This window comes from Rousettus aegyptiacus, unplaced genomic scaffold, assembly GCF_014176215.1.
Source record: "Rousettus aegyptiacus isolate mRouAeg1 unplaced genomic scaffold, mRouAeg1.p scaffold_m13_p_7, whole genome shotgun sequence".
NCBI lineage: Eukaryota > Metazoa > Chordata > Mammalia > Chiroptera > Pteropodidae > Rousettus > Rousettus aegyptiacus.
In genome coordinates this window covers 1,318,112-1,340,761 of record NW_023416310.1, presented here as the reverse complement: position 1 = coordinate 1,340,761, position 22,650 = coordinate 1,318,112, and positions in this window count along the sequence as shown.

Below are 22,650 nucleotides of genomic sequence, written 5' to 3'. Positions count from 1 at the left end.
AATCGAAACCACTCACGCTTTAAAAAAACACCATTAACTTAATGCAAAGCCAAGCCGCGGAGTGGTAGGGAACACTTTCTAATCATGTATCTTACAAAGAACTAAATACCTTGTGTCTAGAATAACACTTACAGCTCGGAGTAAAGGAGACGCCGGTTCCCAATGGGCCGAATATCTGCACGGCCACTCCTCCGAGCGGGCCGCACGCCGGCCGTGCCCAGGAGGGGCTCGTCGCTGCCCGCCTCCCAGGAGGGAGACCCGAGCCACGGCGAGATGCCCCTCACAACCCCCGGGTCGTGATCGAAAGAAAGAATGAGGGAGGGGTGGGGGGGGAGAGGGAAGAAGAGGAAAGAGAAAAGACAAGACGAGGCCTCGGCCAGGACGGGAGACGCGGGTGGGAGACGCGGCGGCCGCCGGGGAAGCAGGCGGTCCGTCTCCCGTCCGACTCGCCGGAGGCTGAACCGCGAGCTCGCCGACCCCCGCAGCTCCACCCCTGACCCTCTCGCCAAGGGGCGTGGAAACGGGCGACCGCACGAGCACCGGGGTGTGCGTGTGCAGAGCCGCGCTGCACGCGGCGCCGAGTGTGTGTCCCCGGGCGCGAGCGCGAGCCGAGGGGCGCGGCGCTCCCCGAGCCCCACTCGGCAGCGAGGCTCGCGGGCGCCTTCAAACGCCCAGCCGCGCGGAGGAAGCCGGACCGGGAAGCGCGTGCTGCTGAATTCCACTGACACGTGGTCATCGTGAGAGACAGAAACATCTGTGGAACCAGAAAGCAAAGCGGGGGCCTGAGGCCGGGCGGGGGCCCCTGAGGCCGGGCGGGGTCCCCAGGACTTGACGGCCGTGGGCTCAGTGGGCTCCTGGGAATAACGCGGGAAGCCGCGGGGCAGAGGACAGAGGCCGGGAGGCGTCGGGGATGGGGGCCAGCACGGGAGCCATGGACCCCCTGGGAACTCCAGCTCCCTTCCCCCCACCCCCGGAGCGGGGGCACAGCTGGCTTCTCCAGGCGGTGCTGAGTCAGAAGCGGAGTGAAAACGAGGGGCAGGTTGGCCGTCCCTGACCGCGACAGGAACTGTCTCCAGTTTCGGGCTTCAGGGGTGCCGGCAGGCCGGGCCCAGCTGCCCCGGGGGGCGCGGTCTGGCCCTTGTCCGCCTGTGTCTGTCTCAGGCCTCATGCGGAGATCAGGTGAGCTGTCCCCCTGGAGCAGAGGCCGCCTGGCGTTCAGGAGGGGATCTAGGTCACGAGCTGCTCCTCGGGGACATCTACGTCCCTCGCTTCGGCTGCACAAGGGTTGCTGACTTTTAAAAGGCAGAGATCGGAAACCGTAAGTTCACAGGGCACGATGAGCCCGGCTCCCTCACCCGCTTGCCCGACACTCCATGGGCGGTGTGTCCACGGATCCGCTGACCCAGCGTTTCTTTGGTAAAAACGCGCCTCCCAACTTCATCTGCGGAAAAGGCGGCAGCCTTGCCACGAAGATCAAGCAGGTGTTTCGGCTCCTTCGGCTGACTAGGAAAGGGTACCTGTCGGGGAGCGTTTGTCTGTCACGGCCCAAGGAACCTGAGTCATTTTCTTCCCCTGTGACTGAACGAAAGCGCAGTGATCCACCAAATCCACTAAGATTCATTTAACAAGAAGAGGCGAACTAATTGGCACAGAGAGCACCGAGGCAGAGGGATGATGTAACCCGATCCTGAAAATCGCGCGCGATTGTCCAAAGCCGTCCCGAGCGTGCGCCACGAGCCTCCCCGTTCTGGGAACAGACCGCGCTGGAATTGCAGCACGTAATCGTTTCTCAGAGGCCGTGCTCGTGGTCGATTATGCCGTTGCTTCTAAAGTGTGTCAGAAGGGTCTCGATGTGTGTGGCCCCTTCGCTGAAACACTGAGAAAGGAACATCGACAATTAAAAACGTTTTCTGTTCCGAGGGATTAGTGTCACAGCACAAAAAGTACCTTTACAAAATATTTGACTTTAAAGAGATGTAATGATAGTCTCTATGTCAACATTTTATAAAAATAAAAAGCATTTCTTTTTTCAAAGAATACGTATGAGTTTTCCAAAAAATATCTATAACGTTTTCTTGGCAAAATCTGATACTACACAATAAATTGTATATCTCTGATTTAAAGGTTGTTAATATATTTTTTAAGAATATTTTTATTGCATAAAATGTTTTGATGTCTAACCTAAAACTAAAAAAAAAAAAAAATTGCCATTCATTTAGAAAATCTATTACTGGAAACAAAAGTTGTGTTTTAATTGCTTTTCAGATGATGTATTTAAGTGTAATGGTTACATTAAAATAATAATAATAATAATAATAATAATTTTTTTACTCCTGAGTCTGAATGTTTTCTGGCAGGTCGGTAAGATCTCCCGTTTGCGGCCTAAGCTCCTCCAGCCCCCTCCCGCTCTGTTCTTCCTGCCGCGGTCCGGGGTATTTTAACAGACTTGGCTTTGGCTGCATTTGGCAGAGAGAGTCTTCACGTGTTCTGGAAGTGCTCACATAACCTCCTCTCTGGGACGCGCTTCGGGGATTGAAGCCACGCTCAGCACTGCGACACATTTATCACAGTGTCCAGCAGCATTCTACGTTGCCATCGCTGTATCTCCGAACGCCACCCACTAACAAGATCACCCAAACATCACCCGTATTGACACAAGGTTAATCTTGGATTGCGTTTCGCAGCTAATAATAATTCCTGGAACAGGTGTTTGCCCGTCCTGCCCTAGGAAATAAAGCTTCTGGTCCCTCCAGGATGGAACCCTGCCGATCGTAGCTCTGGCGGCAAAGTGGACATTTCCACATAAAGGCACCTCACATCCACAGGGGGCCACTGGCCTGGCTGCTCAGGGTCCAATTTCCGTATCGACTCAGTGAGAAAAGCAATTCGCGTCATCATTGCAGAGCAATCTCGGCACTTGTTTCTTCATTTCGCCGAGCGCGCTGCCATTAGAATTATTCTCAAACCTGGATTTGCCCAAACACCTGGGAACAAAGGTGTCTCGCAGGTAGAGGTCACCCGTGAAGAATCAGCCAAAGTCGTAGCCGAGAGTTGTTCAAATCATCTTTACCAGGATTTTTCATTTAACCCCAAGGCTGAGTTTTGTCACCAGTTTGCTTGCTTTTTACTGTTGGAGTTGGAGAAAAATAGAAACAGAGAATCTTCTTAAAAAGTTAAGAAAACAGACATGTGAATGCCTGGAGTAAGGGGATATTTACCTAAGAGTTGCTCGTTTCAGGAGTTCGGTGTTTCTCGAGGAATCATTTATTCTATAAACTTTATAATGAGGAGATCTGGACAGAATTTTATCCAGGATAAATCAATGATTCTATCTGCCATCATTTTTTGAACATCCAACAGCCATAAGTCAGTAACTCAATGATGCTGACTCTAGCTGGTGATACGGATCACCCCCGGCTCTTTCATGAAATGGGGCATAACTCTCCAAAAGTTAATGTGCGTTTCAATTTACGAGGTGCAGCTGTATCCTATGGCACGTGTCTGTGGTCCAGGGCAATGACCAAGAAAGGCAAAACCGAGAGGATTTTGAACATGTGACTAATTTACACTTTCTTTAGAAAGGGACGTTTTCTTACGCTACATGAATCAAAGGAAACCTCCTTGCCGAGAATGCGTGTTGGCCGGCACGTTGTCTGCTCTGAGAAGTGATTCTGACGTGTGCAGCCCCCTGTGGGTGTGTCCAGGACAGGCCGACACCTCCTCCTCCTGGGCACAATGCCAACGTTCTCCAGAGTGTGGCCTTCGGACCCAGGAAACCAGAATTTAATAAGAGCTCTGCCCTTCAAAAGCCAGGCGTTTTTTTATGTTTTTGACAGCTTTTAAACCTCAGTGTAAGGGGGGCGTAGTCTTCTGGGGCTACCGTGACAGACACAGTAGCACAAACCGGGCGGCTTCAGCAGGAGACGTTTGCTGCCTCAGAGTTCTGGAGGACAAAAGTCCAACACCGAGGGCTGAGCGGGGCTGGCCCCCCGGGGCTGTGAGGGGGAGTCTGGCCCGCGTGTCCCGTCGCTCCCGGGGGCTGCCGACCATCTGGGGTCGTCCTTGGCTTGTACGAGCATCACCTCGATCTCTGTCCCTTTACGTGGTCTTCTCCCTGGACACGTTCATGTCCAAATCCCCCTGTTTGTAAGAATGTCGGCCATATTGAATCAGGGGCCACCCCACTCCGGTGTGACCTCATCTCAACCGACGGCATTTGCACAGACCCTGTTTCTAAATAAGGTCATGTTCTGAGCTGCTGTGGGTTCAGACTCCCGCCTGTGAACTCCACAGGGACACGAGTCAACCCATAAGGGCATCTGTCCAGCGGGGCGGATAGGACAGACCACGTACAGACCTCAGGTGAACAGGCATCTAATAAACACGCGCGAAAGAGAGGGGCGGTCAGCTTACTGGTCTCAGCGCCCGGCAGGGATCCTCGCATCTGTCCCCTGTTAGCTGTGTGACCGCGCCGAGCCTCGATGCTTCTGTCAGTAAATGGAGAGACTTAATGCAGTGAAGTGAGTAAAATGTTTTCCAGGGACCTGGCACGTAGCCGGGGCTCCGTAAATGCCGTCCGGTCCGCTGCAGGTCTTTGCCCATGACCGTATAATCGTGCATTGGCATCATAATGCACTATAAAAATTATTACGTTTTTCTCCTTTTCTAATTAAATAGGCTTTTTGTTTCCCTGGTTGTGTTTCTAAAGGGCTGGGCGAAGACTAAGCACTTAACATTTTGATTAGCTTATTAACCGGTTTGGTTTAGTTGACATTCTGTGGGTGTCAAATTACTTGTCTCAGAAATTTGAGTTATTTTAACTAACATAAAAGATATTTAGTCATTCCTTTGTATTAAAATTTTAAAAGTTAAGTTCCTACAAATATAGAAATGCTCAAATAAAAGTAATATATAAAAGTTTAGTTTAAATTTTTTTCTGGAAATATAATGAAAATTTTCTATAGTAATCTTTTATAAAGGTGTTAAGAAACTGTTCCTAAGACCTGAGAACACTAAGCTTGTCCAGCCAGTCTAAGTATTTCTATATGGCGACATAGAGCATATTCAAAGACAACAGCGAGATTTGCTCAGAATGAAAAAAAGCTTGTTTTCCAAGGAGAACCACGTGGGCGTCCTTGAGAGTCTCAGCCCGAGACCCCAAGTTCTGCAGGGTTCTGGGGCCACGCTCCCCATTGTTCCAAATGCTACACCTGGGGCCCCTTCCTGTACGCTCCCAGCACCCCCGGTGGTTTTGGGGACTTCCCCATGCGAGCGGGAAGGGGGACAGGCCCATGCGCCCGAGAGCGGGATGGGGGGCGGGGAGGTTACGGGGTGGGGGGGGACAGCCCACGCGCCCGAGAGCGGGATGGGGGGCGGGGGGTTACGGGGGGGGGGGCAGCCCACGCGCCCGAGAGCGGGATGGGGGGCGGAGGGGGCGGGGGCAGCCCACGCGCCCGAGAGCAGGATGGGGGGCGGGGGCAGCCCACGCGCCCAAGAGCGGGATGGGGGGCGGGGGGGTTACGGGGTGGGGCAGCCCACGCGCCCGAGAGCGGGATGGGGGGCGGGGGCAGCCCACGCGCCCCAGCCGCTTCCTCGGCGGGCACCCCTCCTCGCCGCTGCAGCGTCACCCCCTCGCCACACCATTTCAGTCCGTTAATTCTCCAAATAAGACTCACAAAACAGGGGGTTACAACAGACGTTGGACAATACAGGGCTCCTACGAGTGGAACTGGCTTGGAGAGTAAGCGCAGAAGGCATCGCAGTTTGCTGGCGGCCCGGCCCTGCAGTCACACGGCCGGGCGGACCTTCCCCCTCCTGGGACCTGGGGCCGAGGTCACCTGCCGGCCCTTCGCCCCGCCCGCATGGATAACTTTCCTACGAGGGGCGCCTGGGTGTTCTCCGTTTGGTCTCCCCCGGCCACCTCCCACCAGCCTGTGTTCAAAAATAAAACCATGACACATTTTTAAATAAAACTCGTTTATGAGAAACTATCACGGGCCTATGAAACGCACGAGCCCTTCCCCCAGGCACTGAGAATCAAAACGGCTTTTCCGTGAATCGGCTTAACCAAGCGGCTGTTTGAGCAGAATTTCTGTCGGGAAGACAGTGAAGAAAGAACAGCGGGCTGCAGTTTAACGGGCGAGTGTATTTTTATTGACACGGTTAATGACCGAAGTCCAACTTTTATGCGACATACGGCCGCCCTGATGGCGATGAAATCCCGCCTGTGACAGCGCAAGTGAAAGGGCAAAGCCCGGGTGTCGTAGTGGTCAGCGGGACCTAAGGTCGCACAATGGTTGGTGTCGAAAAATGGAGTTCTTGGTTACCTAACGGTTGGTACAGATTTAAAACCGTTCAGCCTCCTGTGACTAATGTTAGTTCTAATAAGAAACGTGTAAATGCCAACATAAAAATACCTTGCAGAGGTAAAGCAAGAAGTGAAAAGAAAACATGAGAATGACTGTTAAAAATAGGGCGCCTCCGGGGCTGGGGCGGATGGCACGGTCTGGAGTTGAATTATTAACGATCGTGATCATTTGAAAAGAAAAACAATGTGAAACACAACACAGATCGCATTCTATTAACTCCCAAGCACCTCCTGAAACGTTTCTAACAGGAGGGACCCCTGAAAGCCAAGTGCGCTGCTGTTCACTAAACCAAACGTGCAATCCTGACGCGTTTTTAAACAAAGCTCATTGATGAAAAACCGACCCAGGAATGCGAGGTGCGCGCAGCACCTCTGTCCCGAGCCGCGGACAGGCCTCAGCAGCTGGGCGTGTGTTGGGTTAAGTCCCGCTGCTGCTCTCTCTGTGAGAAGCCCTCCCGTGACTATCTGCTCATTTAAATTCAGCATTTCCCCCTTCGTGTGTTAAAAAAAACCTGTGAAAAGGAAAACCGCACACGGTTCGGAAGTGCCCATGAGAATCAAGAAGACACAGACATGCAGATTAGCGACGCTGAAAACAAAATGGAAAGGCTCCTTGTGATGCAGTTCCTCTTTTAATCAAAATGCGGTTTCTGGCCTAACCGGGGGCAAGGCCAGGCCGCCGCGGGGTAGTGATGGCGGTCCCCACGGCCGCCATCTCACTGCCCCCCCCATCTGTCCGCCTCCACCTGGCACGGCCCCGCAGGCCTCGGGTCGGAGGGCCGGAGGGAGGCGGCCGCGCGGAGCCCGAAGGGCCATCGGCTTCGGCGGTTCACGCGCGCACGTGAATCCCGCCCGCCCGTCGGCCACCACGCAGCCACTGCGTCCCCCGGGGCGGCGAAGTACGGACGTGTTGAATCACGCTGGGCTAAATATGGGAATGAGTGAGTGAGTAAAATATTAAATAAATATCAGATGAACAGCGGATTCATCCGATTTCTGCGCGCACGCCCCCTGGTCAGAGGCAAACAGATCCAGCCAGGTGGGTGAGCATCTGACCTCGGCCATCGGAACCCTCTCCCTCTCTCTCGCTCTCTCTCTCTCTCTCTCTCGCACACACATGCACGCTTTTGCACTAGCAGCTGGGGACATGCCAGAGACAAGGAGCCAGCTGGCTCTCCTCCTGGACGTCGCAATCGTGTGTAACAGAGAGAACATCGGAGCAGTGGCCGGAGCGGCTGCCCACGCGTAAGTGCGGGGAACGTGGCCTGTGCGGTCACCACGCCTTCCCTCCCGGGAACTCACGTCCCTGCGGGGTCGGGGGCGGGCGGGGGTCGGGGGAAGAGGCGGGGATCGGGGGAAGAGGCGGGGTCGGGGAGGGCGGGGTCGGGGGAAGAGGCGGGGTCAGGGGAAGAGGCGGGGTCAGGGAGGACGGAGTCAGGGAGGACGGGGTCGGGGAGGGTGGGGTCAGGGGAAGGGGCGGGGTCAGGGGAAGAGGCGGGGTCGGGGGGAAGGTGGGGGTTCAGGGGAAGAGGCGGGGTCGGGGGAAGAGGCAGGGTCGGGGGAAGAGGCGGGGTCGGGGGCGGGCGGGGTCAGGGGAAGAGGCGGGGTCGGGGGGAAGGTGGGGGTTCAGGGGAAGAGGCGGGGTCAGGGGAAGAGGCGGGGCCGGGCGGGGCGTGTCGCTCCCGGGTGCTGCAGGACTGAGCACCCGCCACCCCACGGCGCCAGGCGCCTCCTGGGCCCGGCGCGGGAAAAGCCGAGGCTGCGGGCTGAGGCTACGCTCCCGAAAGAGGCCGCCTTCGCTGGCTTCGGTCCCCGTGTGAGGCTGCGTGCGAACTGCCTTGCTTGCCTTTGTCACCGCCGGGTCAGAGCCGCCCGGGCACAAGGGGGGGCACAGGCACCCCGGGACCCCGTCTGCCTCCCTTGGTCACGCTCCAACGCAGAGGCCGGGGAAGTCGCCAGCCGCGCCCAGCGCAGGACCAAATGCGCCAGCTCAAGGTCGAGCTGCAGAAGCGCCCGCCACGCGTGGACGGCGGCTGCGACGGCCGTGACCGCGTGCGTGGGGGACCCTCAGGGCCAGGCACGCCGACCGACGACACCCGACCCCCAGGTGCGCGTGGTCCCGCGGGGTCTCCCGTCTCTCCCGCGGGGCCCTTGTGACGCGGCCGAGCGTGTTCCCTCCCGCACCAGGAAAGGCGATCCCCGCGGCGTTCTGGGCCTTTCGCGGTCTTCCGACGGGCGCGTCGCCGACCGCCCGCCGAGGGCTGTGAAGTCGTGCACAGCGAAGACGCATCAACAAACCCGACAGACGAGGCTTCGCCAGCCCAAACCTGAGATCTGGAGGCAGGTGTTGGGGGGTCTGGGGTGATTTCTTTACTATCTCGGCGGCAGGAGAGTGGCCTTCACGGTGCGCTAGCTTAATCCACAGTCCAGTGATTCGTCACCCGGTGTACCAGCTGGTGGTGAGCTGGCATTTACTCTAAAACTCCAGATTGCAGACAAAGTTATTAAAAGTTCTTTCAACAATGTGCATCTCTCATCAACGCCAGAGGCTGTACCGGTTAGTACAAAAAATGTTAGAGTTTTTTCGATGAAAATAGTGGCTTGTTCATTAGCAAGTTGATGTTGAAATTAACAAATAAAATTATGAGGTTAGCTGAAATATTTTCAGAGACTTCTCACAGACATTAAGAAGATATAAAAATCTAGTGAGCCCAGGAGTGTACGGACCCAGGACGGAGCCCAAAGCCTGGACCCTGAATGTCCTGTGTCCAGTCTGCGCCTCAGAGGACCCCGGGCACTGTCCCTGCCCATCACGAGGGGCCTAACCGATGCGAAGTCGCCATCCGCTGCAGGAACCGGTGAACAAACGACTCGCTCGGTGCGTGACCCGTCGCTCCCAGGTGCTCAGGTAGGTCCCAGCGAATCGCCATGTCGAATCCGTGCTGGCATCAGCACAGCCTCTGAATGGAATTTTTTTTTCTCATCCGAAAAGGGATTTTTTAAAAAACATTTAAACAAAATCCCAAGTATTAATTTTTAAATTTTTTTTTTAAATGTAGGATATAAGAAAAACCAAAAATTCTGGTTAGCGGAGAATTCTGTTAAATCAACCTCTAGATAACAGAAAAAAAAAAAAAAATCAGTCCGAGTTGCTTCCCTGTGCTAGATAAGAAAAGACAGTGATAAAGTATGTTGGATAAATCCGCGAAAAGCGGAGGGTCTCGTCTCCCCCTCCCGCAGCCGGGCTGGGCCGCGCCGGGCCTCGTCCACGCCTGGCGCCCGCTGGCGAGTGCTGTTCTCTCCGCGACCCCAACATTCGTGAATTTCGGGAAGGAAAAAGGCCCGGAAAGGCCCACGACTACTCATCCCCTTACGCACCCTCCTCACCCAGAAGACGCGCTCGCCAACTGCCAGCGTCTCCTGGGACTGATTCCTGGCACAGCTTTCAAGACGGATGACACTCTAATCTTTAACAGGTTTTTATTTTCTTGGAATCAGTTAACCTCGTCAGAAGCAATAGAAGTTCTTAAAAATAACTTTCATGCCAGAAGTTGAGTAACTTTGTACAGCTTGTTTTTGTTTTTACCAGAATATGTGGAGAGAACTTGATGCAGTGCCGTATGTCAAGTCTGGAGTCAGATTAAAAACAAATAATTAAAATATATCCTTTCTCCATCAAAACAGATTGGGAAATGTTGGTGGAAGGGAGCTGAATCTGACATGTCATGTTTTGACAGGGCTTTTTTTTTTTTTTTTTTTTGTTCAAGAAAATCAGTCATGTTGTTAGAAGTGCTGCCTTGGAAGCCGTATTTTCTCTCTGTGGAACGCCACGTTGTAAGCCGTAATTAATCTAACCTGCCACAGCCATTAACCTGCCATAATGAAATAAGGAAGGCACATATTTGGGGACATATGGAAGCATCTGAGAAATAGTCACTTGGCACACAGACGTCGAACGCTAGAAGCAACGCTGAGAGGCTTCACGTGTGGCGCTGGGGTGTGTGTGTGCGCGCGCACGCGTGTGTGTGACTTTTCCCTAAGGTCGCGCTGCCCGCGCGCCCCGTCGTGTGCTGCAGGCGGGCACTCCTTCCTTCCTTCCTTGTTGCTGAGCGGTACGGGGGGCGTCGCGGGTTGCCCCTGTGCCCTCCCCGGGCTGCCGCCCGGCTGCCGCCAGAGCTCAGCTTCTATGAATCGAGCTGCGCTGAAGACTCGCGTGCAAGTCAGTTGGTGAACATCTACTTCACTTCCTGCGAGGAGCGACCTGGGTGCAGAAAGGTTAGATCGCAGTGGCGCGCATGTTTATTGTTCTAAGACAGCTTTAGACATTCTTCTAAAGCGGTCGTATAGCTGACTGCCTCGCCAGCGATGTGTGGGAGTCTGGCTGATCCACAGCCTTGTGGCCAGGCGGTGTTGTCAGTCCTTTTAATTTACAGAATCCTCGTGGCCACACAGCGCTACCTTGTGCTTTCGGTTCGTACTTTCCTGATAAATAATGAAGTCGCGTGTCTTCCCATAGGCTTCCTGGCCGCTCATAGGTCCGTTTTGTGACTGCACGGAAAATGTGAGCTAACTCGTTCGTCAGAGTGCACCATTTCATTATCTACTTTTAGGAGTCATTGACATCTTTTGGAGATAAGTCTTGTATCTGTCACATAGACACACTGGGTATTCGGTATTCAAAGACAAATAAAATGCATTATACCCTCTAAGCAGAACAGATTTTAAATCTAGACTGAGCTCGATCAGTGACGGATTCCTATTTCTTTCCTGAACCTGTTTTGAAAATGTTTTCTGCCCTGGCACAGACAGCTTATCACGGGGCCGCAGAACCTGAGACTGGGGTGGTGTGCCAGTTCCCCGGGGCCCCTGAAACAAAGCAGCACGACATGCGCCCCACAGGCTGGTGGCCAGGAGTCCAAGGTCACGGCACCGGCCACTCCCGGCGGAGTGTGGACAGCGGTCTCCCCGTGTGCATCTCTGCGTCCGGCGGGTCTGTGTTTGCAGGGTCAGCGCCCACCCTAACGACTTCATCTTTCCCGATTTCATCGGTGACGCGCCTGGGTCCGAATGGTGCCACGGGCAGAGGTGCCCCGCGTTCCTCCGACAGAAGGACAGCGGACGGCCCAACGCCGCCGTCGACGGTGAGGGTCCTCCCCAGGGGGAGCGCACCGGGGAGGGAGAAGGGCCACGCGCTGGTGTCGGGCAAGGTCAGGGACAGAACAGCAGCGGCCCGTGGTCCAGCTCACGGTGGAGCAAAACAGTTAACGGGAAGAGAAACGCGGCGGTCGGTGGGGCCGGGGGGCAGGGAACGCGGCAGAGGGACAGAGCCCAGGGCGCTCTCGGGAGACAGCTGTCCTCGAGGCGCAGGGTCCGTTTGCTACCGGCTCTACAGCTCGCGGGTCCGTCCTACACTCAGTGCGCGGCCCCTGCCGCCGTTTATGACATACACCGGTCCAGGGTGGCTGCATTCCCCCTGGACGGAGCATAGGTGCCTTTTGACGAGACTCTGGGGCCTTCTTTCCGAGGGACTACATGTGTTAAAACAGGGCTCCTTTGCACTTACGTACATAAGACTTTAATATTTATGACACAGCCAAAAAAAAAAAAACAAAACTCGAACCAAAGAAATAATAATGAAATAATAGTTATAAAAACAATGAAATAATAAAAGGCAAATCTCATTATTTTTTAAATATCTTAGCTTACAATTAATTTTTTGAAATACAATTTCAAAAGCCATCCCTACAGATCCGAACATTTGCTCGATCATCTGGGTGGTTGGCAGGAGCCGCCGGGTGAACAAGGGAGGCCCGGAGTCTGGGCCGCACCTGTCACTCCGCAGGGAACATGCCTGTGAGCACATCGGGGAGACGTCAGGGAGGGGGTGCCGCTGGGAAGTGAAGACCGAGGTGCTGGTGTCATTCACGAGTCCCGACAGCGTCCTTCGCGATGTGCAGAGCCCGTGCGGCTTCTCCCTCGGCTGACACGCCCTCGGGGGACGTCGCCCTGTGAGGCAGGGCCGCTCCCCACGGCCCGGTGCTGTGATGCCCGACCTTCAGCCTGCCTCCCCGACTTCCGTGGCTCAGCAGGAGGGGACGCAGGAAGCCCGCGTTTTATTTCTGTCTCTTTCTCTTACACCCCAACCCTCCCTGGGACCTTAGGAGACAATCTACAAGGTCTTTTTAGATTTCAGAATGAGATCCCCGCCTAGAAGAAAGCTTGTTGCATACAATAGATTTTCAGATCAAAATAATACATGGAAAATACGAAACATAGACTCCCCCGTGGAGACGCACCACCGACCCTCTGCCTGATCCTCATTTCTCCTAAATTACTCACTGGGCATTTTTAACACCAGAATTTATCTTGTTTGTGGTTGAGAATTAAAGGACAATCATTCTGACATTTGGAAATGAGTATTCAACCCTATATCCATATTGAACCACTTGAGATGCTGTTTAAAATATATTAATTTCTAGTTTCCTTCCCAGAAATTGGGATTTGTCTGTTTAGCATGTGTCCTGGGACTTGGTATATGTTTAAAACTCCCCAAGTAATTCACCATGGAGCTAGGTCTCTCATGTCCAAATTCTAATTTTCTTAAATTATGGAACAAGTCTCTCTTTAATCCTTAACCCATACTTTACAATCTCCTCCAGAAAATAAAAGTAAACACTCATTCCATGAGGTTCCTTTACACTAAAATCAAAACCTGAAAAACAACTTTTTTGAACATCGACGCAAAACTACTCAACAAGATATTGTCATATTAAATCCAACGACATATAAAAAACAATTACACATCCCTAGCACGTGAGATTTATTCCAGGTACGCAAGCCTGGCTCAACCTTAAAAAAAAAAAAAATCAATTGATGTAATCCACAGTATCAACAGGCAAAAGAAGAAAAACCATGAGATCGTTTTAATTGATGGAGAAAAAGGATTCGAGAAAATTCAACTCCAATTTACTATAAAAACTCTCAGCAAATTAAGAGAGGAGAACACCCCCGACTTGACAGAGAAAACCTACGAAACCTTACGGTCATCATACTTCATAATGACACACTGGATGCGCACCCCTCAGAACGGGAAGACGAAGGTCCCGCCTCATCACCAGCACTTGTCAGTTCCTCCATATCAGAAATGAACAATTTGAATTTGAAGTTTAAAAATCGATACCATTTACAATAGCACCAATACATGAATCGCTTAGTTATAAATTGCACGGAACACATCAGTATGTATCAAACTACAGTAACTAATGGAAAAGATCTACACACACGGCTACTCTGTGTTCATGGGTTGGAAGCTTCGATACCGGTAAAACCTGTGATCAAAGGCATTAAGCAGGACTCCGACTTGCCCCTCACCTGTCCTACGTTAGCAAAAGGAAATTCTTTCCCAGAATGAAGCCAGTGGACTTCCGTTGTGAGGCCATTCGTCAGAGCCGAGGTTACGTGCCTTGAGAGCAGATTTGAGTATGTACCGTGGTGTAAAGGCGCCTCGACTGTAGTTGGAAATTCTTAACGATCAGGGAAGAAGAAATATCCTCTGTCACGTTTAGCCTTCTTCTCGGCCACACGAAGTGGCGCATGCTCTCTCTTGCAAAAGCTGGAGTTGGTCGTCTGTCATGTGCATCTGAGATTGTGTGAGCTAGTACAGACTGGAGTCTATTTTTTTTTATTATTTATGTCTGTTCTTGGAAATCAAAACGATGAGCGCGCTAACTACAGACCACCCAGCCCTTAAGAAAAAACAATCGCCCCCCACTGCCAACGATTCCTATGTCCGTGTTACTATACATTTTTATAGACAATATAACGACATCTACTTAACGATATTTTACAACGCAAAGGTTATTTTTTTCTACCTTGCTCCATGCATAGCACAAGTACACAGCTAAGTAAAATGCAGTTCCCGCCAAGACACAGCTCACTGCCTGCCGCGGACCGGACGCTCAGCCGTGCACTGGGCACGTTGGCCTTTGGGAGCGCTCGGCCTACAACGCGCTCGGAAGAATCCCCGCTTCCTGAGCGAGGTCCTGTGTTGGAAGCACAGGGAGCTCAGAGGGGACAGACAGGGATCCAGGGAGAGAAAAGACAGGAACAGTTTCCCGGAAGAGATGCCTGGGGTAAAAACATACGTCCTGACGGTTGGCTGTGTGCTTTTTCTTGCTATAACTTCACCCGAATAGGAACGGACGCCGGCCGAGGTTGGCGGCTGGCCCTTGGGCCGCGCTGTCTGTTGACACCGGAGCCCGGCGTGCAGCGCCGACCCCGAACCGGGCGATGCTCGAAGCGTCACCGCTGGGGCGGAATCGGGACCGCATCGGGTCCCCCGCTCATTACACGGCTTGTTTTCTAAACAGATCCAGGTCAAGACAACATCAAAGATGTGTTGGAGGAAAAAGAACTTGGGGGAAATGAATTCGGTCCAGCTGACATTAAACTCCACTCCTGTCAGGCCAAACAGGATTGTAACATTTCTCGCCTGGTAAGTATTAGTGAGGAATCTGTCCAAACAGTAAGAAATAAAATCCCACAGTCATTAAATCAAAGTAATTAGAACTCCAGTGATGGGCGAAAGTGGAATCAGATGTCTTGCTCCCCGGAGCTCCCGACTGGCTGGGGTGTCTGAAAGCCAGGACTTCAGACGGGGCTGCAGCCAGGGCGCAGGGTGGAGGCCTCTCTGTGTGACGCAGGCTACGCCGAGCCGTATTTCTGTCTATTCCGTGGAGCAGATGAACTACATGGAGAAACTGGGTTTTCAGAAGCCATGTATGTGCTGACCTCTTCACAGCAACCTGCTGGAGTCAGCTGCGTTGACATCGGCAACCCCCAAATGTGGTCACACGCTCCTTATAAACTGTTTGCGTGGAATCCTTCAGCTGGGGACTCTGCTCTGTTTTACTCCCTAAAACCCCTGTAACCAGGTGGAACTTCTATTCGCTGTGCGGTGCGTCATAAATCACCTCCGCTGAGGCTCGGAGTCCGACGCGGCGGGGCCAGCAGCCTCGAGGCCTCGAGTTGCGGAAGGAGCGCCAAGCCGAGGTAATGGCGTGGGCAGCGAGCAGCTTCCTCCGCTAAGCGGCTTTTAACATTTCAAAATGTTTTTTCACATCTATTTCAACCCTAAATTACAGTGCACGTTGAAGAATGTACGGTACAAGTAAACTAATAAAACAATATGAAAAAACTCCAAAAAATAGATCAAAATTGGCCACTTTGTTGCATCACAGATACAGAGAAAACCCACAATTTTTCGGTGATTAACATTATTTGGAATGGGTGCAGACGTGGGTGCATTTTTTTAATGCCAAAACAACATAACGCTTTTATCACAGACACACTCTCCTATTATTCTTATTATTTTAAATTCCAAAAGCCGATTAAATTAATGTGTGTATAAACTTTTCATATACATCTTGTATAATTTTTTATAAACCCGGACATTTTAAAAATATTTCCAATTATGCCTGAGCGAGCAAACTTTCGGTGCTCCCCCTGAGCTTCGGGATTCCAAAATAGTTTCCCTGAAACTCTGAGAAACAACTAAGATGTTGTCGTTTGTATTAAGAAATCGCATCTCAGCAAATGTCAGAATACGAAATCGCACACGGTGTTCCCTCGCAGAGAATTTCCAAATTAATCGCTGTAGGGAAAAAAAAAAATGTAATTTGGGAAAGAAGGATAAAAATATGCACATGAATCACCGATGTCGTGTTACGTGATCTGTTTAACAGAACTTCTGCCCGTGCGTGAAGATCTGCCGCTCGGCACGGCACGTTCCACGAGAGGCCTACGGGACACACACTCCCACGGCTTCGCCTCGGTCTGGGAAGACTCCTGTGTCCCCCGCACCCCTCGGAGGTGACCGCCTGCTCCCTCGAGGTGCGGGAAGACTCAGTCCTCTGAGCTTCGCTGCATGGTGGTCACCCACGGAGCGGCAGCCGCAGGCGCCATGGTCGGAGGGGCTGGCGCTGGGACAACCCCTCGAAGGTAACTAAATCCTGCGACGTGCCTTCTCTCCCTCTCTAAGATGTATTATCTGTTATCACACCTAACTTATCAGCGTATGCAAAGCCCTTTCAAAAAATGCCCAGCCACAAGCCGCCATCGTCAGGGACTTCTGGCTTGCGGGGATCAGTCACCCGCCCACGTGGCAAGCCAGCGCCCCGCGCCCTACGACCCCACACAGGACGGCCTGCCGCGGCCAGGGCCTCCCCGTCTGACACGCGGCCTCTGCATCCGGGTCTCGGAGAACCGAGGACACGGACCTCGAGAAACACGTGCCCACCCGACTCCCACCGACTCTCAGGGTTCGCTTCAGGCCGGAAGCCGCTGCCCTCCGTTTTCACCTCGGTGTGTAGTGATGAGGGGCTCTTCATTTGGACAGTGACAACCTGCCCTGGAGAGGGCACAGTCTCCCAGGGAGGGCGGTGCGCCTGGGCAGCCCTGAACCCTGCGTCCCGAAGCACCCCGCAATTTCACAGCGCTCGGCTGGGACCCGCATCTGTGCGTGTGCACACGTGTGCACGTGCGTGTGAGAGACAGGCCGGCACGCGGGGCAGCCTGCCGCTCGCTGCCGGAGCGTCGTCTAAAGCTGTGGGGTCTGGGGCCACAAGGGCTCGGTCTCCCGCCCCGCGACAGAGAGGCGTCACCCCGAGGGGTGGGCTCTCCGCCGGGGCCCGGTAACCCCGCGCCCCTCGCCATCGGTCGCCACCCACAGACGCCCCGAGAGCGAGGGGGCGTGAGGGGCTCGGGGGCCCCCGGCGCCGCGCAGCGGGCCCCCCGCACGGCCGGGCTCCGTGAGCAGACTGTCGTCACAGACGCGGAGGCAGCAGGTCCTCGCGGTGCGCGGGGCGCGGGGCGCGTGTCACTTTTTAACGCGGAGCCGATCGCGTCACACCGCTCGTCACGCACCGTGCGATGTCTCAACGCCGTGACTGAGCATGCGAGGCCGCTCGTCACCCGGCCGTCCCCGCCTGCACCTCCCCTCGGTCCGGCTTTACCGAGCCGGGTGCTGCCCCTGGAAGGCACAGTCCCCGTCACGCTGGACACACGCGCCGCGGCCCCCGACTCCGGCCCCGCCTCACCCGACCCGCCCACGCCGTCCGTCCCGGGCGATGCGGCTCGGCGCGCGGGCTCGGCGGCCGCTCAGAAGGCAACTGCAAGCGAAGCGTCGGAACATTTAAATCTGGGGCAAAAGCTTTTCTACTGCATAACGTACAACTCTGGTTTCCTTACAAGGAATGTGATTGCGGGACCGATGTAAACACCGCCCCCCGGCGGGGAGGGAGCATGGCGGGAACCTCCACCTGTCCCCGGCACACCTGAAACCTCCCCGAACGCACTTCCTGCCGGTCTCCCTCTCCGCTTCTGAGTCCTCAGCCGCATTTCTCCCCGAGCCACCTCCCCACGAGCATCCAGCCTCTCCCCGAGTTTTGCCAAGAGAGAGACAACGCAAAGTCCTCAACGCAGTCCGCACCGGCCCCGCCCCGAAAGCACACCAGCCTCGTCGCCTCCTTCCTCCTCGTCCCGCGCGCTCCCCGGCCCCCTGGAACGACACCCCGCTCTCCCCTCTGACACGAAGAGATTCGGGCCCCTTCGGCGTGTACCACCGAGGCCGACCCGGGGCAGGTCTGGGAGCAGCGGGCTGGCGGGTGTCCGTGGGCGGCGAGTGAGGTAGGGACGCGGTGCCCCCGGCACGGCCGTCGTCGGCACCGGCTCGGGGCCTTCGCTGGCCTCCGCTGTCCTGCCTCGCCGCAGCCTGGGCAGTCGGGTCACGAGGGTCCCGGGAAGGAGCACGGAAGGATGCGGGGGACTCCGCCAGTGAGGACGGGGGGCGGAGGGGGACGCTGGGAGGCGAGCCCTGAGGCCGCCCCGAGGGCCGCGGGGACAGAGCGCCCGCCGGCGCCCCGTGCCCACGCGCACTCGGCCGAGGCGCGAAGGTGGGACTCAGACCCTCCCGGTCTGGCCGCCTTCACTGTGGGGGGCCGCCAGAGTTTACGCGGGACGTCGGGGCGGCCACTGCTTGCCAGAGGCGTGGATGGGGAGAGTTTCGCACTGAACTCTGTCCCCTAGATTTGGATGTCCATGCCCTAACCCCAAACACCTGAGAAAAGGCTTTTAAAGTGATAATTAGGGTGAGACGAGCTCACATGAGCGGGACGTGAGCCAGTGGGACTGGCATCCTCAGCAAAGGGGACGACGAGGACCCAGACATGCGCAGAGGGACGAGCACGTGAGGACGCGGGGGAGACGGGCCCCCCGAAGATGCTAACTCTGCCGGCAGGTGGATTTGGACTTCCGGCCTCCAGACCCAAGAAAACAGACTTCTGTCCTGCGAGCCCCTGGTCCATGGTGCTCGTTCGTGGTGTCCGAAGACAGCGACATGCAGGGCAAAATGATGCCGGGGTGACCCGGGGGCTCCTGAGGTCTCCTCAGCAGCAGCGGCGCAGCATCGAAGTGGGTTTCTAAGATCGGGGTGGTTGCAGGATCCATAACAGATCGGTAAGGAAGAAGCGGATGGCCCGGGTGGCCAGTGGGGCTTCCTCACCGGGGTTCAAAGGTCGCTGACGGTGGCGCTGTTATTAGAACAGAGATAGCTGAAGGGTCTGTCCCTTCAGGAGGATTTGTCCCCCGCCTCGGCAGTTGACGGCCACCAGCTCTGAGTCCGTGAAACCCCAGGAACCCTCTGTGATTGTGGCTGGTTTACAAGCTGGTTGTCTCGTCTCGTCCGTGCTACAATGTATTTTCTGAACATTTTATTCTTAAGTCTTGTTACATGGATCCAGAATGCATGCCCATCTCTATTTTTAAAAAAGAAGTCTTCCAAAAGGAAATATTCAAAACTGTTATTACGACATCTGCATGTAGAATTCCCTCCCTCTTCGGCAGACGAGGCGTTTACAGTCAGAGCCACAAAAGACGAACCGAGGGGAACGCCAGGGGTTTGCTCGCTAAAGCTGTTAGCTATGTGGCCATCGTACCTAGACAAGACTAATCACGGCACTTAGCACAGTAGCTTCACTTTTCAGCTTTACTGGGAAATGATACGATAAAAGCAAGGTTTATAACACACCACGAACTAAACATATTAATGATGGCCAATACGTATTCGAAGAGCATTTAATGCCCTTTCGGAGATACAGTCTCTTCCGTATTATCCTTTAGTTTAAGTGTAGTGATTTCAGAGGAAAACCCCAATGGCCACCCCGCATTTTCTCCAAACAGCTTCGCATCCGGGTTTCATCGGCTCCACTGACCTCCAGTCTTTTGTCCATAGTTTGCTTTAATACCTTCACTCTCCCTAATTACCTGGATCATCCTATACCATTCTCCACAGGGAAATACACTGCTGAAGTTTGGATGTTTAAACACTAATTAAAAAATTCATCAGGGTGTGAATTACTTTCCTCCCTCAGTGCGCCCCCTGCCCCCTCGACAGCCATCAGACTTGGAGAAGCAATCTCGTTCCCACGCAGAGCTCCCGCGCTCGCCTTAATGACTCCCGCCGTGGCCCCACGTCGGCCGGCAGCGCCAGGAAGCAAACCCAAGCCGGGGAAGCCCGACCAGGCAGCACTCAGGCCGGGGGAGCACCCCGTGACCACCGCGTGACCGCCACGTGACCGCCACGTGACCACCACGTGACCGCCCCGTGACCACCCCGTGACCGCCCCGTGACCGCCCCGTGACCACCGCGTGACCGCCCCGTGACCACCGCGTGACCGCCCCGTGACCACCGCGTGACCGCCACGTGACCGCCCCGTGACCGCCACGTGACCGCCCCGTGACCGCCGCGTGACCACCACGTGACCACCGCGTGACCTCCCCATGACCACCACGTGACCGCCACGTGACCGCCGCGTGACTGCCCCGTGACCACCACGTGACCGCCGCGTGACCACCGCGTGACCGCCCCGTGACCGCCCCGTGACCACCCCGTGACCGCCGCGTGACGGTCCGGCCGTGACGGCGCTGACTCGCACACAGACGAGTCTGCTGGGTCGGCCCCGGTGTCGCAGGGCAGAGCCTCAGTCCAGCGAGCACCAGAGAAGGAGCGTGGACCCTGGAAACAGCCGGCGACAGCACTCGGGGCGAGCCCCGCAGGGGACCCTGCGTCCAGCCGCCGGTCTCGGGCCGGGCCGCTCAGAGCGCCTCTGCCATCGCAGGGCGGAACGGGGTGGGCAGGAGATAAACTGCAGTGCCGTCTCTGAAGGACACCGGTTCCCGGAATAATTAGCTTTATGTGTTTAGCATCCACTTGACACCGCTGGAAGAGGTTTATTGTTCTCAGGAAGGTTTCTCATTATTTCTCTTGGTTGCTTAGGAATCCTACGTTCACTAGAAGAGCGGAGGGGAGGGGGGGCCAGTTTTGCGTGCTTTTTTTTATACTATGTGATAAACTGTTTATCAAACACCTACCCGAAGATTAAAGAAAAGCATTTTAAAACAAATGGAAACAGATTATTTTCAGTTTTTGTTTGCCACGTATTAAAAGCTGAGCATGTCATCAAACGTTCTTCCTAAAAATTAGCCACTCAATGTGCTCCGAACCCACAACGCTCGCCCGTCCGGCACAGCGCCCGCCCGCTGACCACCGTGTGTCTTTCCCTAAATCCTGTCAGCCTAGAGAAAACGCCTCATTCACATACGCGTGCTCGGAGACTCGCCGAGCTGTCCGCCACAGGGTGGGTTCTCCGCGAACATTCATGGAACGAGGGCCCCGATGAAGTCTCAGGACGCCGCCGCCTGCTCTGGAGTGGGACACCGTCCTGCTCACCGGGCTCCGAGAAGAACACTCGGGGGCGCTCCTCCCATTGGAAAATACTGCTGGCAGGTCGACAGGGAGATCGCACGTGCCTAAAATGTGCATCCTGAATTATATGCAAAACTATACTGCTCTTTAATGCCCCGCGAGGACTGGTTAATTCATTTAACTGAGGACACCTCTATGCCAGAGCCCTGGATCATCGATCACACGGAATGAGAGGGAGGAGCCCCCTCGGCCCTCGAGGTCACGTTCTAGGGAGGCAAGCGAGCACATCCTGTCACACGGTCGGTGACAGGAGCATGGAGGAGCGGTGCGGCCGACCTCAGGTCCGCGAGGGACACGGCGTGATGGCCGAGAGCGTGGTGTGTCACGGAGTGGTGGCGTTTTAGTTAAAGCTCTGTCAGGGTCACTGTGAGCTGGTGACAGCTCGGGGACCTGAGCCAAGTGCACGAGCAGGTCGTGCAAAGTCCCCGAGGCAGGGACGAGCTGGGCGTGTTCCAAGAACTTGGGGGCGGCCAGCTGGGCTGGAGCAGAGGGAGCGGGAGGCCGGGCTGACTATGGACTTGGGGGGGGGGGCGGCGGGATGGACCCCGCTGCCACGTGCTCGGGCTGAACCCCGGGTCCCATGGGAGCCCCGCGGGAGTTTGGAGGGGCCGACCTGAGCCACGTGTCACACGCTGGTCTGTGCGACAGAGACAACGTGAAAGAGCAGATGACAGAAGGAAGAGGAGGGGGAGAGGGGGAAGAAGGGGAGGGGAGGAGGGAGGAGAGGGAGGGAGGGGAGGAGGGGGAAGGGAGGAGGGAGGAGAGGAGGGGGAGGAGGGGGAGGGGAAGAGGGGGAGGGAGGAGAGGGAGGAAGGGGGAGAGGGAGGGGAGAGAGGGAAGAGAGGGCCTCCCGGACGTGGGCGCCTGCCCCACCCGGTGTCAGCCAGTGACGGGGGCAGAGCTGGGCCCCAGGGCGACGTGCGCGGGCACCATGTGGGTCCCGCCGCCTCGGTTCCCCACCCGCGGCCGGGGGCACTGTCGTCCTTCCCAAGCGTGGCCCCCGCTTACCGGGGAGGGACGGCCACCGGGCCAGGCGGGACCGCCAACAGCGGGAACAGCCCCCTGTGACGACCTGGACGGCAGCGCCGAGCAGAACCGGGCAGACGGCGGAGGGCCAGAGCCACGCGGCGTGGCTCGCACGTGGGACGCACACAGAAAGCGGCTGTTGGCCAGCGCGGACAGCAGAGCGCTGGCCGCCGAGGGGAAAGCGGCCGCGGGGCGCCAAGCCGGACGCGGGGCCGGTGCGCGGGGCAGAGGAGAGGGGCTTCGCTGGAGAGCGCGCGCGCACGGCACAGGCGACGGTCGCGGGACGCTGCACGCGGAGCTCACGTCACCTTATGAACCGGTGCCGCCCCATGAGCTTAGTAAGAAAGAACAGAGCCCGGCCGCGTGGCCGCCCGCCCTGCGCGCCTCCCACGCCCCGGGCGACGGGCGTCGCTTACTATCCAGACCGGACAGGGAG